Source organism: Schistocerca serialis, chromosome 5, assembly GCF_023864345.2.
Source record: "Schistocerca serialis cubense isolate TAMUIC-IGC-003099 chromosome 5, iqSchSeri2.2, whole genome shotgun sequence".
Lineage (NCBI taxonomy): Eukaryota > Metazoa > Arthropoda > Insecta > Orthoptera > Acrididae > Schistocerca > Schistocerca serialis.
Window position 1 is genome coordinate 307,837,233 of NC_064642.1, and position 14,969 is coordinate 307,852,201.

Sequence of the window (14,969 nt, forward strand, 5' to 3'; positions counted from 1 at the left end):
TTAAGAGAACGTTACTTTCGACTACTTGTTGCAAAGCTCTTACATTAAACTCCGTCCGACCAGACCTTGGAAGGCTCAACGGAACCGACCGGCCACCGTGTCATCCTCAGACCACAGGCGTCACTGGATGTGGTCAGCACACCGCTCTCCCAGCCTATGTCAGTTTACGAGGCCGGAGCGGCGACTTCTCAATCAAGTAGCTCCTCAGTTTGCCTCTCAAGGGCTGAGTGCACCCCGCTTAGCAGCAGCACTCGGCAGACCGGATGGCCACCCATCCAAGTGCTAGCCCAGCCCAACAGCGCTTAACTTCGGTGATCTGACGGGAACCGGTGTTACCACTGCGGCAAGGCCGTTGGCTTTTATATTAAGGTCCATGTGTTAAAGTATTTAACACTAATAAGGTAATAATTATTTTACTTAAGTTTGTTAATTAACCTGCATCTGCTTTTGTTCTCAATTATATTTAATCATCGTTTATTATTCGGTAATTATGACTGCATGTCATTTCTTTAAAATGACTTGTAAATATTTGTTCTTTTATTGTGGATGCACGTCATTTATGTACATCGTATTATCCAATTGTAAAACCAGGTCTTGCTGATTCATAATTTCGTTCATATTTTTTCAGAGTAGAAGATGTTCCAGAGACACCGCGTTAACCCACGTGTCCACTTCGCTTCTACATTGAAAAGTCTCAGTTCTCAGCAAATTGAGTGTTTGCCAGGTGGTGAATTGAAAATATTGTCCATTGTTACTTGTGTAACAAATTCTGGGTATTCTGGGGATGATCCCTTCCCAGGTCTAATGTGTTTTGGGGTGATGTTCAAAGGTCTGTTTCTCTTCTTTATGCTCTTGTTCTGAGACATGAAGTACTGATTAGTGCTAATGAGGTACGGTCGACATCTAGTTCTTTCCTGTTCACTTACATCTAGATGGGCACTAACAGCCAGATACCAGAGTCCACTTACAGAGTTTTGCTTTAAATAGTTTATCACAACGTTTGTAGCTACATGGAGTGCGACACTAATTTAGTTCTCTGAGTTTCGGACGTTGTAATGGTTGTGGACAGTACATCTATATCCTCAACTACATAAATACTCCGCAAACGACATTACAGTGCATGATGGAGGGTACATGGTATCATTATTACCGATTTTATTTCCTATTAGCCATTCTCCAGCGCTTCGTAACAGAAGTTAAAGAAGGACCTTTGGACATCGTCACTTTTTAGGCTCGTGCACTTAATTTCTAAAACGTTAAATTACGATATCTTTTTTTCGTGATCAGATTTTGATGACATAAAGCCTGTACATTGCCCCAAGTTACCTGTGAAAACCTCATGAAAATTATTCTAGTAGTAATGTAGATTAGCTTTTTCAGACAGACTCGACGGTTTTAGTTTTATTATTAGTATAAATATAGATGCAATTCGCGTACAGAGCTTGGGAAAATTACTGGCTATATGCCTCTATCATGAGCAAATCTCTCTGACATTATTCTTACGAACCCTGTGCGAATTACAGTACCTTGATGTCAGCATAATGGTAGCACAGTATTTTTCGGGTACAGAGGCTCTAAGTTTACCCAACATGCTCGTCTTTCTGTCAAGGAGTTCCGCTTAATTTGTTCGACCACACTACTTGTCAGACTGTCGTTTGGACCTTACCGATGCCTTACAATCCCAATAGCGCCTCTCTAAATTCACTTGTTATTTGTTGTCATGCCTGTTGGTTAAGAACTCGAAAACCTGCAACTATATCCTAGAATTGGTCGCACTAGGCCCTGGTATGTGATTTCCTTTAAAGATGCAACGCAGTTTTCCAGAATCCTTCCAACAAATCTAAGTCTTCCATTGGTCTTCCTTAAAATTAATTCTGCTTTCCATTTCGTTTAGCTTCTTAGTATTACACCCCAATACTTACACGATGCAACGTGCTCAAGATCACCACTAATCCTACGATCAGCTTCATTCTCTTTAATCTTCACTGCGCTAGGGGCGCAGCTTCGATGACTTTTGAAGTATCTCAACCGGAATTATTATACAATGGATGCTTTAGTATCATTTATGAATTTAACATAGAACAAGTCGTATGTCAAGATATATAAAGAGGGCTAGTTAATGACATATTATGCCATGTAAGCCTTTGCTCCTATGGCTGCATACAACTGTCATAAAATAAACTGGAAGGAAGTGAAATTTACATCCATCTACAAGACCATTGGGACAGAGTTTTAAATGAATGAAAAGATCCTCCAAATAGAAAATTTCACTTGTACGACGAAGCATTACGTAACCACAGAACGCATAGTTATCGCTATACTCATTAATAAATATGACTGTAATGCGAAAGCTAACACACCCATAAAGCATGTCGTGGAAGGTGCATAGTTTCCATTACTCTTTCCTTACACTACTGTGATCCACTTTAAACAATTATTCGAAACTGACATGTTCCCATTATTTTATGGAAATTATATGCAGTCGCACGTAATTACACCAACAATGATCGCTAATCAAATATACATAGCACAATGACCTACGTGGCTTAATTAATGAATTTTTGCAAAAGAATTATAATCATTCTAGTGTATGCACGTCAAAGACATCGACTTTGTATATGAGTGCTTTGCAACAACTGCACAAAAGTAATATGCTCCTAAAATTACGAAAAACCACTTCCAGTTTGTTTTATGACAACTTTATGCTATTGTAGGAGCACAGGCGTACCAAGCTTAATAGAGCATTAAGGAATCATCTAAAAAGTAAGTTACAATCTTCGCAGTAGATACTGGGATAAGACCTGCTATTATGTTACGTTCGTAAGTGATACGACTACATATAGTGCATAATACTTCCGCTTTAGATCCTTGAAAATAGCCTAATGCTGAAATTGTACAATCGTACATCAAATAAGGAAAATGCCAGCTGAGAAAACCAAAAAATCATTTAAAAACGCTTTCTCTTTGTTATAGGCATTCTGGTATGTCGGATGTACGACAGTCGTCGACTGTGCCTGTAACGAGGTGTTGCATTTCGTGGTGTTGAATTTGTATTATTAAGGATGAGTGTGGAATTAAACCCAGTTAAAAATCAACGAGACGCCAGTTGAGTTTAGTATCCCAGCCTGTGACAGGGTTATCGATAATCGTACTTTATTCACTCATCTTTCCTCTATCTGCCTATTGCAGTTTCACGACGTAAATTTCTTGTAATGCCCGAATTCAAATCGGAAACTTGTGTGGTTGCGTCACTGAACCACGCTTTAGTGAATCCAGTTACGGAAGAGAGTAATACGTCTTTTGAAAGACTGTCTTACTTTTAATATTATTAAAGGTGGCGTGGAGTAATTCATGCTTACAGATTTAAGCATGAATTGGTAGATATCTCTTATGCGATACTCGACAGCGCACAATTTTTCTTTTAATTTCCATCACATTCTATATCTCTGTCTCACGCAATGTTGAAGAAAATACTAGAGTGCTACTTCAACGCTGCACGCGTGTTTACCGATTTATGAACACTACCTATTGAGCCACAATAATCACGTAACTAGATTTTCAGTTTGTATTTAGATATGAAACCCTATAAACTCAGTTTAACAACACAGTGAAAACGCTTTCGCACTTTCGTGCACTTCAGTAAAATTCTGCTCTTTTTAATAACATATGAGAGACTTTCAGTTTCACCGGGGGCAGAAATACGTTTCTAACCTTGTTGCTCATGCTATTAGGTGGTCAGTTTGCTTTCACTGTTGTCTACAAGTACTGGGACCACGAGTGTCGAACAGTGTTTGCTCGATAGGATTCGAGGACGGTTCGTGATTATTTTCCTTGTTCTTTCGCTCCGACTAAGGTGATGTTGTTTCGAACAACTGAAAAACTGGAGTTATGTTCAAACTTCAACCTCAAAAAGTTGTGAAGTATGAGACGCATCATCGCAATATCCATTACTCAGTCGTGCTGTCACAGCATCGTCCTCGACCGAGTTTCGGTATCGTTCGAGGATTTCTGCCTCGAGGTCCATTTCCTTCGTCCATTGAGTGCACGATAGCACAGAGCGGCTAGGAAGTGGTGGCTGAAAGCTCTGTCCATCTCTGTTCGGACAACTAAATTAAGGAGATTGTTAGAGTGGCCGGGCAAGCCTTGGACTTCAGCCAAGACGAGAGTAGAGTCGCTGTACTTACGCGAAGAGAGAGTAAGCGAGCTCCAGCACCGAGTAGTTGCAAGCGCCGTCTCTAGGCAGAAAACAAACTCCTAAATCTAACGAAACTCAAATTCCCAGGACAGTAAACACGCTTACTCTACGATGGCAATTTCATTTAAAAATTCAATTTATCCGAAGGCATTTCAACAGATTAATGTCATATAATTTGTTCTAGAAAATTCTACGAAATTTTGTCTTCTGTTCGTCAACGGCAACGGAGCCCAAGGTACTTGACTACTTACATACATCTGTATCACCATTGTGTGTCCAGGGATGACAGTAGCCTAGAACACGTCCTATACTCGATATCCTTCCGGTGGGAAGGATATATCAACATGTTATGGAATGTCGTGACTAGTAATATGTCATATATTTGTCTACATACATAAATAACTAGGTTTCTGTTTCTTCCAAAAACACAAATATGTAAGCGCTATTGTTTTTCGAAGTCTTCAAACAGTAAATGCCACAGTCAGTTCGACGAAACAAAACAAACTCTTTACCTCACCTCCGGCTGTATTGAATGAATACAAGCCACAATCTAATTACAGTGTTCTATGCCAGCGAAGTCTTAATTTCTCTACATTGGGGAACGCCTCAAAGATGGGGATTGCAGACTCAAACATAATCTCTGTTGATTTTTGTCTAAAGCAGTGGTTCTAAAACTTTAGAATTCTGCATCATCAGCCTTTTGATTATTTACAGAGGAGTGCCAAATTAATATACTCACCATGTAGTTCAGGAAGTTTTGAAGCTTGGTTTTGAAGTACTCTGCACTAAATCATGAGTCGTATTGTCTCCACCGTACTATACAGTAATAAATAAGTTCAAATTTTTTGTTTGCAACAATGTATGCGCATTCAATAATGTATTCAGACTGGTACTTCAACGTTTGCTGAGGTATTGAATAGATGTGGCTGTCAGAACTGCCTTTGTGAAGTATACCATATTGTATATGGTAGATCGATGAGTTCTTTAGTTATCATTGGGTTGGGTTGTTTTGGGGAAGGAGACCAGACAGCGAGGTCATAGGTCTCATTAGATTAGGGAAGGACGGGGAAGGAATTCGGCCGTGCCCTTTCAAAGGAATCATCCCGGCATTTGCCTGGAGCGATTGAGGGAAATCACGGAAAACCTAAATCAGGATGGCCGGACGCGGGATTGAACCGTCGTCCTCCCGAATGCGAGTCCAGTGTCTAACCACTGCGCCACCTCGCTCGGTAGTTATCATTGAACTTGGCGTAATTCGTGATGTTTTTACGCAATTTATTCCGTGTTTTAAACCTTGATGGGTTCCTTAATTCCGTATATGGTTTCATTGTGACTCTTTTCTGATAATGGTTAGGGTACTGGCCTCAGTCCATGGGAAAAGGGTAGAATATTTCTCTTCTGTCACACTGTCAATAAAGTCAGCGAGATATTACTCATATGGCAGGAATTTCACAGTCCACAATTCAAAACATAAGAAACTAACTGAAAAATAACTAACGTCTCGAAGAGCAGCGGAAAAGCCGGCCGCTGGTGGCCGAGCGGTTCCAGGCGCTTCAGTCTGGAACCGCGCGACCGCTACCCTTATCAAAGTCGGAAACGTGATGGTACACATTTCTCCTCCTTACAAGAGGCATCACAACAACGTTTCACCAGGCAACGCTGGTCAACTGCTGTTTGCGTATGAGAAATCGGTTGGAAACTTTCCTCATGTTAGCACGTTGTAGGTGTCGTCACTGGCGCCAACCTTGTGTGAATGCTCTGAAAAGCTAATCATTTGCATATCAAAGCATCTTCTTCCTGTCGGTTAAATTTCGCGTCTTTAGCACGTCATCTTCGTGGTGTAGCAATTTTAATGGCCAGTAGTGTAATTATGGGACATAATGAAAAGGTCTGTTCGTGCATAAAACCCGGCACTAGCAACACTTTCGCAATTACAGAAGGCTATAGATGCAGCATGGCGTAATATTTCTGCGAGGGATTTCCAACGACCTGTTGAGTCCATGCCACGTCAAGATGCTGTACTGCGCGTGGCAGGATAATAGGAGGTATCCCACGACTTCTGTCACATCATTGTAAGTGTGAAAGTGTTTCGGCAGTGGGCCAACAGAATGTTTCCCCTTTAGAGCGGGTGTGAACTGCGGATGGGGACCTAGTGGGGGAGGCGCTGCACCGCTCTTGGCGGACGTCACGCCACGGCAGGCGATGGCTGGGCTGGGCTGGGCTGTGCTGTGGTGGGATGTGGGTCGAGGTGAGTCGCAATGCGTCACGCCCAATTTATTAGCAGGCCGTCCCGCGCTCTCACTGCGGCTGCCGCATAGCCGCGTCGCGTTGCACTGCCGCTGGCCCGTGCTACCACTTGGACAGTTTGCTGATTTGTTGGCGCGCACCCCGCCGCGCTCGGCCACGGAATTCGCGGCACTTTTCGCTTCTGTTTGTTGTCCTCAAGTGAGGTAACTTCCGGTCGCCTCTGTCCCTAACTTTGCACCAGCAAACTACACGGAAGACTCGTTCTGAATACAGGCCCTACTACGTCTTATGCATTCCATCACGAACGCGATAACAGGAGTTCAAAACACAGAGCGCGTCTAATTTTCCACATCTGATCGCAATGAAATAATAAGAAAAACACAAACTGTTTACAATACAGTCAAGATACAGCATATAAAACGAGGAACACGTGCTTTGGCACATCGTTATTCTGCATCTATACAGGGTGTTACAGAAAGGTACGGCCAAACTTTCAGGAAACATTCCTCACACGCAAAGAAAGAAAATATGTTATGTGGACATGTGTCCAGAAACGCTTACTTTCCATATTACAGCTCATTTTAATACTACTTCTCTTCAAATCACATTAATCATGGAATGGAAACACACAGCAACAGAACGTACCAGCGTGACTTCAAACACTTTGTTACAGGAAATGTTCAAAATGTCCTCCGTTAGCGAGGATACATGCGTCCACCCTCCATCGTATGGAATGCCTGATGCGCTGATGCAGCCCTGGAGAATGGCGTATTGTATCACAGCCGTCCACAATACGAGCACGAAGAGTCTCTACATTCAGTACCGGGGTTGCGTAGACAAGAGGTTTCAAATGCCCCCATAAATGAAAGTCAAGAGGGTTGAGGTCAGGAGAGCGTGGAGGCCATGGAATTGGTCCGCCTCTACCAATCCATCGGTCACCGAATCCGTTGTTGAGAAGCGTACGAACACTTCGACTGAAATGTGCAGGAGCTCCATCGTGCATGAACCACATGTTATGTCGTACTTGTAAAGCCACATGTTCTAGCAGCACAGGTAGAGTATTCCGTATGAAATCATGATAACGTACTCCATTGAGCGTAGGTGGACGAAACTAAAATGAGCTCTAACATGGAAATTAAGCGTTTCCGGACACATGTCCACATAACATCTTTTCTTTATTTGTGTGTGAGGAATGTTTCCTGAAAGTTTGGCCGTACCTTTTTGTAACACCCTGTGTACATACTCTGCAAAAGACTGTGAAGCGCATGGCACAGGTTACTTACACGGGGGTGAAACTCATATAGCGATTTCTGGTAATGCGCTCTCGGTTCGCTGCCACGCCCACTTGGAGCGCTGCAACTTTATCAGTCCATCACCTCGCCTTCTTTTTGGCTTCAAAGCTTGTTTTTGTTTCGTAGTTAATAGAAGTTAGTTTCCAATATGACTTCTCGTGTGTATTGCACTCTTTGAATCGCGCTGTAAATATGTTACTCGTACTCTGTTTGTGTTCTTCTCGTATCCGTAATATTCAGTGAGGTAAATGATCCCAAAGTTGTTTATGTTTCACATAAAACCGAAGCTTCTTTTGTTGCATGGTGTTCTGAGGACTTATGTGTATCTGTCATTGCTTACGAATCTGAGTGTGAACCGCTTGATGTAAATGCATTGTAAGAATATTGCTTGTATTCTACGATATTTTTGTTTGCATGCGTTTTCCGTACTCGCATTTAATGGAGAACTCTCTGTAACCAAGTTTTTACAGTATTGCTATCGAGCATTATTATACCTTGCCATGGAGTGAGAATGTAATTCTGTCTTGAATGATGTTGCTTCTTGCCACTGAGTGCCAAGCAATTCACAGCGTCTTGCAGGGTATGAGTGTAGATGTAAATGATTAGGCCCTATGTTTTGTAGTCGGTGACTAGAGCATTCTTCCTTGCAAAAGCTAAGAATGCGATAGCAGCTACTCAGATGTTTTCATACGTTATTAACAGGTACTACAAACAGTACATTTTAGCAGACGTCAATGAAAACTTCGGTGGCCTCCATTAAATGCGACAGTACGAAGATCGGATAGCAACAAAAATAACACAGAATATGATAAATATAGCTACAATGCATTTAAATCGAGCAACTCGCACTGATTCTTAAGCGGTAACAAATAGACATGAATCTACACAATACCATGTAACGAAACCAGTTTCTGTTCCATATGAAACAAATCAACATAGAATCATAAACTCCTTCCAATGTAATAGATGAAAACAAAAGTAAAGCAGAATACGAACAACATATTTACGATGCAATTGAAAGAGTGCAGTACGCACAAGAAGTTCGTAATCAGCCGGCCGAAGTGGCCGTGCGGTTAAAGGCGCTGCAGTCTGGAACCGCAAGACCGCTACGGTCGCAGGTTCGAATCCTGCCTCGGGCATGGATGTTTGTGATGTCCTTAGGTTAGTTAGGTTTAACTAGTTCTAAGTTCTAGGGGACTAATGACCTCAGCAGTTGAGTCCCATAGTGCTCAGAGCCATTTGAACCATTTAGTTCGTAATCAGGAACATAATATCCACTTGATAACAGCCACACGGTTGAAACTGAAATATGGGGTTTTACGAATAAATACAGTCAAACATCAGACTTCCAGACGCACACGTAAAGTACAAATGAAAAATTTTACTATCTAGTACTCGTATTTCGAAAAGAAATAATATGGATTGCCTCGCTACCGTTCCCCTGCCTGTTGTTAGATAAATATCCGCAACTTCGCGTACCCACTGTAGTCAATAAAACGGCATACACGTCTTTTTGTCTTTTGAGAGAAATACATGGTGACAATAAATAGCAACTTTTCCGATTGAAGGGATGGTTCATATGGTTCAAATGGCTCTGAGCACTATGGGACTTAACATCTATGGTCATCAGTCCCCTTTTTTCTTCTTTTTTTTTTGGTCTCGTTTTGTTCGTTATGGTTCGTTGCAATTGTTCATGGCGGACGTCCCCTGACGTCCATTGAAGTTCGTTATTGATCCATTTACTCAGCTTTTTTTATTACAGAGGGCAGGTAACCCTCTGACCGAACACGCTGAGCTACCGTGCCGGCGTCACGAGGCAGAGAAAATCCCTGACCCCGCCGGGAATCGAACCCGGGAACCCGGACGCGGGAAGCGAGAACGCTACCGCACGACCACGAGCTGCGGACGATTGAAGGGATGCTGTCTGTCTTCTGAACAACTTTACTAGGACCAGTGGAAATCAATCCCTAAAGCTTTACGAGTAATGCCTGCTTGTCTTGTCTAGACCCATGCTGACAGTCTGCAATTGTAACGCATAATGATGCTTGTTTCAAACGTACGTCGCCGTAGCAGTACCGGCGCCTAACGGCAAGTCATAGCGAACTCGATTGTTCCCTTACAGTACACTGATTTCCGTCTACTCTGGTCCAAGCAATGAAAGTTTAATTATAACCATCGTCTATTTACGCTGCTTGGAAATATTCATGGAACATGTACATTTGCTTAAAATTTGGGCAAGGCTGGGTATCGAAATCCTGCCACACACGTCGTTGGAGGACATCCTATCACACAGCTACACCTTGCTTTGGCATATTAAAGGCGGTCGGATAAGTTCAAAGTCTATTTTCTCGAAGACGTTTGTTGCTTTTGCTGATTGATTTTTGAGTTCCGGAAATTACGTACATCAAATAGAAAAAGCAAAAATATCCGATTACCTTGTGAGATGAAATTATATGGCTCTGAAATCGATAATGTGAATGTAAACACCATAAATGAAGACGGCTGAGTAGAATATTCTATACACTGACGAGTTAAAACGTTATGAACACTGCCCACCGTAAGTTTTAAATTTCACTTAGTGGTGTTGCAGTCAAGTAACGCGGTAACAGAGGCATATAACCGCAGCAGAGGCGAATCGGGAATAATTTTAGCTATGGTACAAGTCGCAAATGCGAATTTCTACTGGCATTAACTACTTTGACAAAGGGCAGATTATTATGGTCTGGCGCCTGAGAACGAACATCTCGGAAACGACGGAGATAGTCGGCTTTTTGGATGTCACCGTTCTGATCCTCTAGAGAATGTTGTCGAGTAGGCGACAAGGTGGTGGAGACGTCCACACCGTGTGGAAGTTGGAGACAGGGGGACAGATGGCGACCTGTGGCGGATCTCACGTCAGTGTACAAGGCTGGTGCAGGCACAACGTCTCAGAGCTGGCCATTCAGTGCACATTGTTGAACAGTGGAAGCCGCGGCACTCGACCACTACATATTCCCAAGTTGATTCAGCGCCTCATCAACCACGATAGCAGTGGGCACGAGGTAATCGAGATTGGGCCTTGTATCAGTGGGAACGTGTCTCCTTGTCGGACGAGTCATGACCTTTGTTACACCAGGTCGCTGGTTTTGTCCAGGAAACCATCAAGTAGACGAACGGCTCCTCGAAACATGCGCCGCGTGCATATTCAGGCCACTGGGGGCAGCATTATGCTGCACGGGTTATACACTTGGCCTTCCACGTGACCTGCGGTAACAATCGAGGGAACTTTGACAACTGTGGGCTACACGGACATTGTTACGGACCCCGTGCGTACCTTCGTGCTTGATGTCATTTCTGACTATGGCATCTTGCAGCAGTGTAATTATCTATATATCTAATCCTGAATCGTGTTATATATATTTGAGGAACACGCTAGTGAACTACGGGTTGCCAAATATACCCGATCTGAAACCGATGGGACACTATCGGGCGACAGAAGTACACCCGTAAACAATGGATCCCCAAGTTACAGCAACCGAGATGCCTCTGAGTAGACACACCTGGAAACATACCAATAACTCGGTCGCATCCATGCCGCAAGGAATCACATCTAGCTTGTTTGTCAACGACGAGCGAACTCGCTATTAAGCACTTGGCAATAATATTTAGGTTCATCGCGTACGTTCCTTGTAACAGTTACGAGGACATGCTGAGAAGTAATGCCTACGATTTTTTATGCGAAAATTCTTGAAACTTTTTAAACAGAACGAACGTTATTAACGTTCTACAGATTCATGCTTTAGAGCTACATATTTATTTCTCAACAAAATCAAGCTCGAACAAAAAAAAAAAAAAAGGTTCAAATGGCTCTGAGCACTATGGGACTTAACATCTTAGGTCATCAGTCCCCTAGAACTTAGAACTACTTAAACCTAACTAACCTAAGGACATGACACACATCCATGCCCGAGGCAGGATTCGAACCTGCGACCGTAGCAGTCCCGCGGTTCCGGACTGCAGCGCCTAGAACCGCACGGCCACCGCGAAACTCGAACACATTTATGCCAACGACATACACCTTTGTTGATACCGCCACTGTAGAATGTCTGATTTTGCTGGTGGAGCCACAATCTCACCTTTGCTTGCACATATTTATCATTATGAAAGTAAAGTTTTCGGAACAGATGAAGATCGGAAGGGGCCAAGGCGGGAGTGTACGGAGGAAGATGGATGACAGTGAAGCCAAGGCGTCGGATTGTTCCAGACGCCGCAGTGCTCTTTTGTGGTTTGGTATTGTCACGCCAAAGGAGAGGGTTCTCTAGAGTGGACGAAACTCTTTGAACTCGATACTCGATTACAGCACTTTTCTTCTCGTGCAGCGTAACAACGCCGTGTTATACTCCACAATTCGGAGCCCTCTCTCGGCAGCGGGCTGCAAATTTATAGATATGAAGAATGATGTGGAATTTTAATAACGTTTCTTTTGCTTTTTGAGTTTGCAGATAAAAAATTTCGAAACATTACTTTTTCAGCGCACCCTCGTACTTTATTTACTTCTTGAAGATACATTGTCCAGGAGAATTGTGAGTGTAGGTACGTACCTTTCAATGAAAGACAGGGTTCATATATTAAATGGTAAATCTTTATATTTTACAGGTGTCTCTGTGTGCACGCTGTATCAATTGTCTGATCTACTCCGCAGCACATTGGTTTGGACGACTATATGAACACCTGAGATCGACTTACATAACTCCGAAACTGAGAATGTAATGTAAATATTAACCCCACAAAGACAGCTGAGTGGAATATTTCAACATATTTCACCAAATGTTTCTGTTTGCTAGAGTCTGAAGGGCAAACTGCCGATAGGAGAATATAAATAAAGGATACAATAGAGCATATTACAGCGATAGTCACATAATTTTAATTTTCATCTCGAAACAACAAAATTAGTTGTTTTTCATGTTTCATTTGCAGGTAAATGTCTACAGTCTTAGAACACACTGAAATGCCCCTGCCACAGTGTCACATTATGCCGACAGGGGACCCCCGCATTGACAAAGTGTACACGAGCTGCGAAATTTTGCTTTGACTCCTCTAGTGGTGAGCTATGGTGCTGCGCCGTGGGCATTCGATTTTGTTTCAGGACTAGAGCCACGTAGCTACAGACAAAGAGAAATTTAATTATGTAGCATATGACTACCCTTCGCACTGACGCACAGTAAGAAGTGTATTGATTTCATGGTAGAAGTAGACCTACAATGATGCTAGTAAACAACTGGATGCTGAAGGTACTGGTGTTCGATGGTTGCAGGGTCAGAAGGAACTAGAAATTTCACACCCACTCATGCGGTAGCATTAAAAAGAAAAATGACAATATGCACTGGTGCAGAAAAGCAAAATTGGTGAAGTCTCCTTTTTGCCGCGTATGCCTGCAGTGTGCAGCATTGTATCGGTGTGGGAGACAGCGAAAGAAAGGGGATGGGAAGAGGGGGCGGCCGCAGCGGTGGCCGTGTACTTGTCACCGCCAGCCGCCCGCCATTCATAACGAGGTGCGGGGGTGTGAAGGCAGCGCCCCCGCCACCTGCCGCCGGGCGCGCCCACCACACGGTGCGCAACCACAGCCATTGACTTCCAGGCTCAGCACTCTCTGTGCAATGTTTGGCTTATCTCACTGATAATGGCCGGTGATGTTGACCGCACACAGTAGGAGTAATAGAAGACCGAAGTCGAACCGTATTGAAATTCGTGTGTGCAAGAAAAATGGACAAATGAGAGAGAGAGGAGAGAGAGAGAGAGAGGAGAGAGAGAGAGAGAGGGGGGGGGGGGGGGTGGAAAAAGGGGAAGAGGGAGCAAGGAACATGAATGGGGTTGAAAATCACAAAAATCACTCCACTCATAATGTTAATTACGGAAGAATTTGTGAAAAAATCGCCCTTTCAAAGCGATATTTTAATTAATATTAATTATGCAGAGGGGGTCCAAAAATGTATCCACTGTTTAGAAGTCCATAACTGGCAAACTAATTGACGGAGATGTCTCATCTTTGGTAGTGTAATAGTTTGTAGTTCCGGCAATCGCCACACAAGCGTTGTATTGCGTTGTTTGGTTTTGTCAGATGACAAGTCACCAGATAGTGTTTTCTTCTTAGTTGCACCTAGTTACTCGAGTAAACACGGCTGGCGCAAGGCTTACATTCGATGAAAGGAAGTCAGTCTTGAAGTGGTATTTTAAGTACGAAAACATTAATGAGTTTCAACGGCAATGGCGAAATGAGTATCAAACAGAGCCACCGACACGTTTAACGATTCGTCGCATTCGAGACAAATTTGAAGCCGAAGGCTGTGTTAAAGATGTACAAAAACAACGATCTGGACGACCTGTAACAGTAACATGTCCAGCTAACTCCAGTCGTGTGTTACAACAATTCACTCGCAAAGTGGAAGTGCTACATCCCACGATTGTTACACGCAATGAACGAGGACGACCCAGATCGTAGAATCGAGTATTGCGAGTGGTTTACCAACATGGTGCGCAACGATGAAGAGTTTGCAGAGATGATTGTGTGGTCTGATGAGGCACAGTTCAAACTCAATGGTACAGTAAATTACTGCAATTGCATCTACTGGGCCGCCGAAAATCCGAACGTCCATGTAGACAAAGCCGTGAATTTGCCAGGAGTAAATGTGTGGTGTGGGTTGTCTTACCGGGGCTTGATTGGGCCATTCTTCTTTGACGGCACAGTTACCGGTGAGGTGTACCTTCAGAAGCTTCAAACATCCATTTTATCTGCCATCCGAGACTTGTATGGAGACGGAAGTGTTTACTTTCACCAAGATGGTACCCCATCCCACTACCAAAATCGTGTTAGGGCGTATCTCGACGAAAATTTACCAGGACGATGGGTAGGCCGTAGAGGTGCTGTGGAGTATCCACCACGTTGTCCCGACCTAACTGCTCCGGACTTTTACCTATGGGGAACACTAAAGGACGTCGTTTATCGATAAAAGCCAGGCACATTGGATGAACTTTGAGAACCCATCGTACATGCATGTCCAAATATCCAACTGAACACGTTGCAGTCAGTACTTCGTGCTGCAGTTCGGCGGCATCGTTTGTGTGTGGATGTTAATGGCGACCATTTCGAACACCTACAGTGATATCTTTAAGTTGGACTTTAAGCTACATTTTCACCAAAAATGAGAGAACTCCGTCAATTAGTTTGCAAGTTATGGACATTTAAACAGTGGATACAT

General features: G+C 43.2%; 1 pseudogene; it reads right to left on the bottom strand.

The window, feature by feature from the left end:
* Nucleotides 1-239: 239 nt before the first annotated feature.
* On the bottom strand, nt 240-357 carry LOC126482797 (5S ribosomal RNA; annotated as a pseudogene).
* Nucleotides 358-14,969: the final 14,612 nt, after the last annotated feature.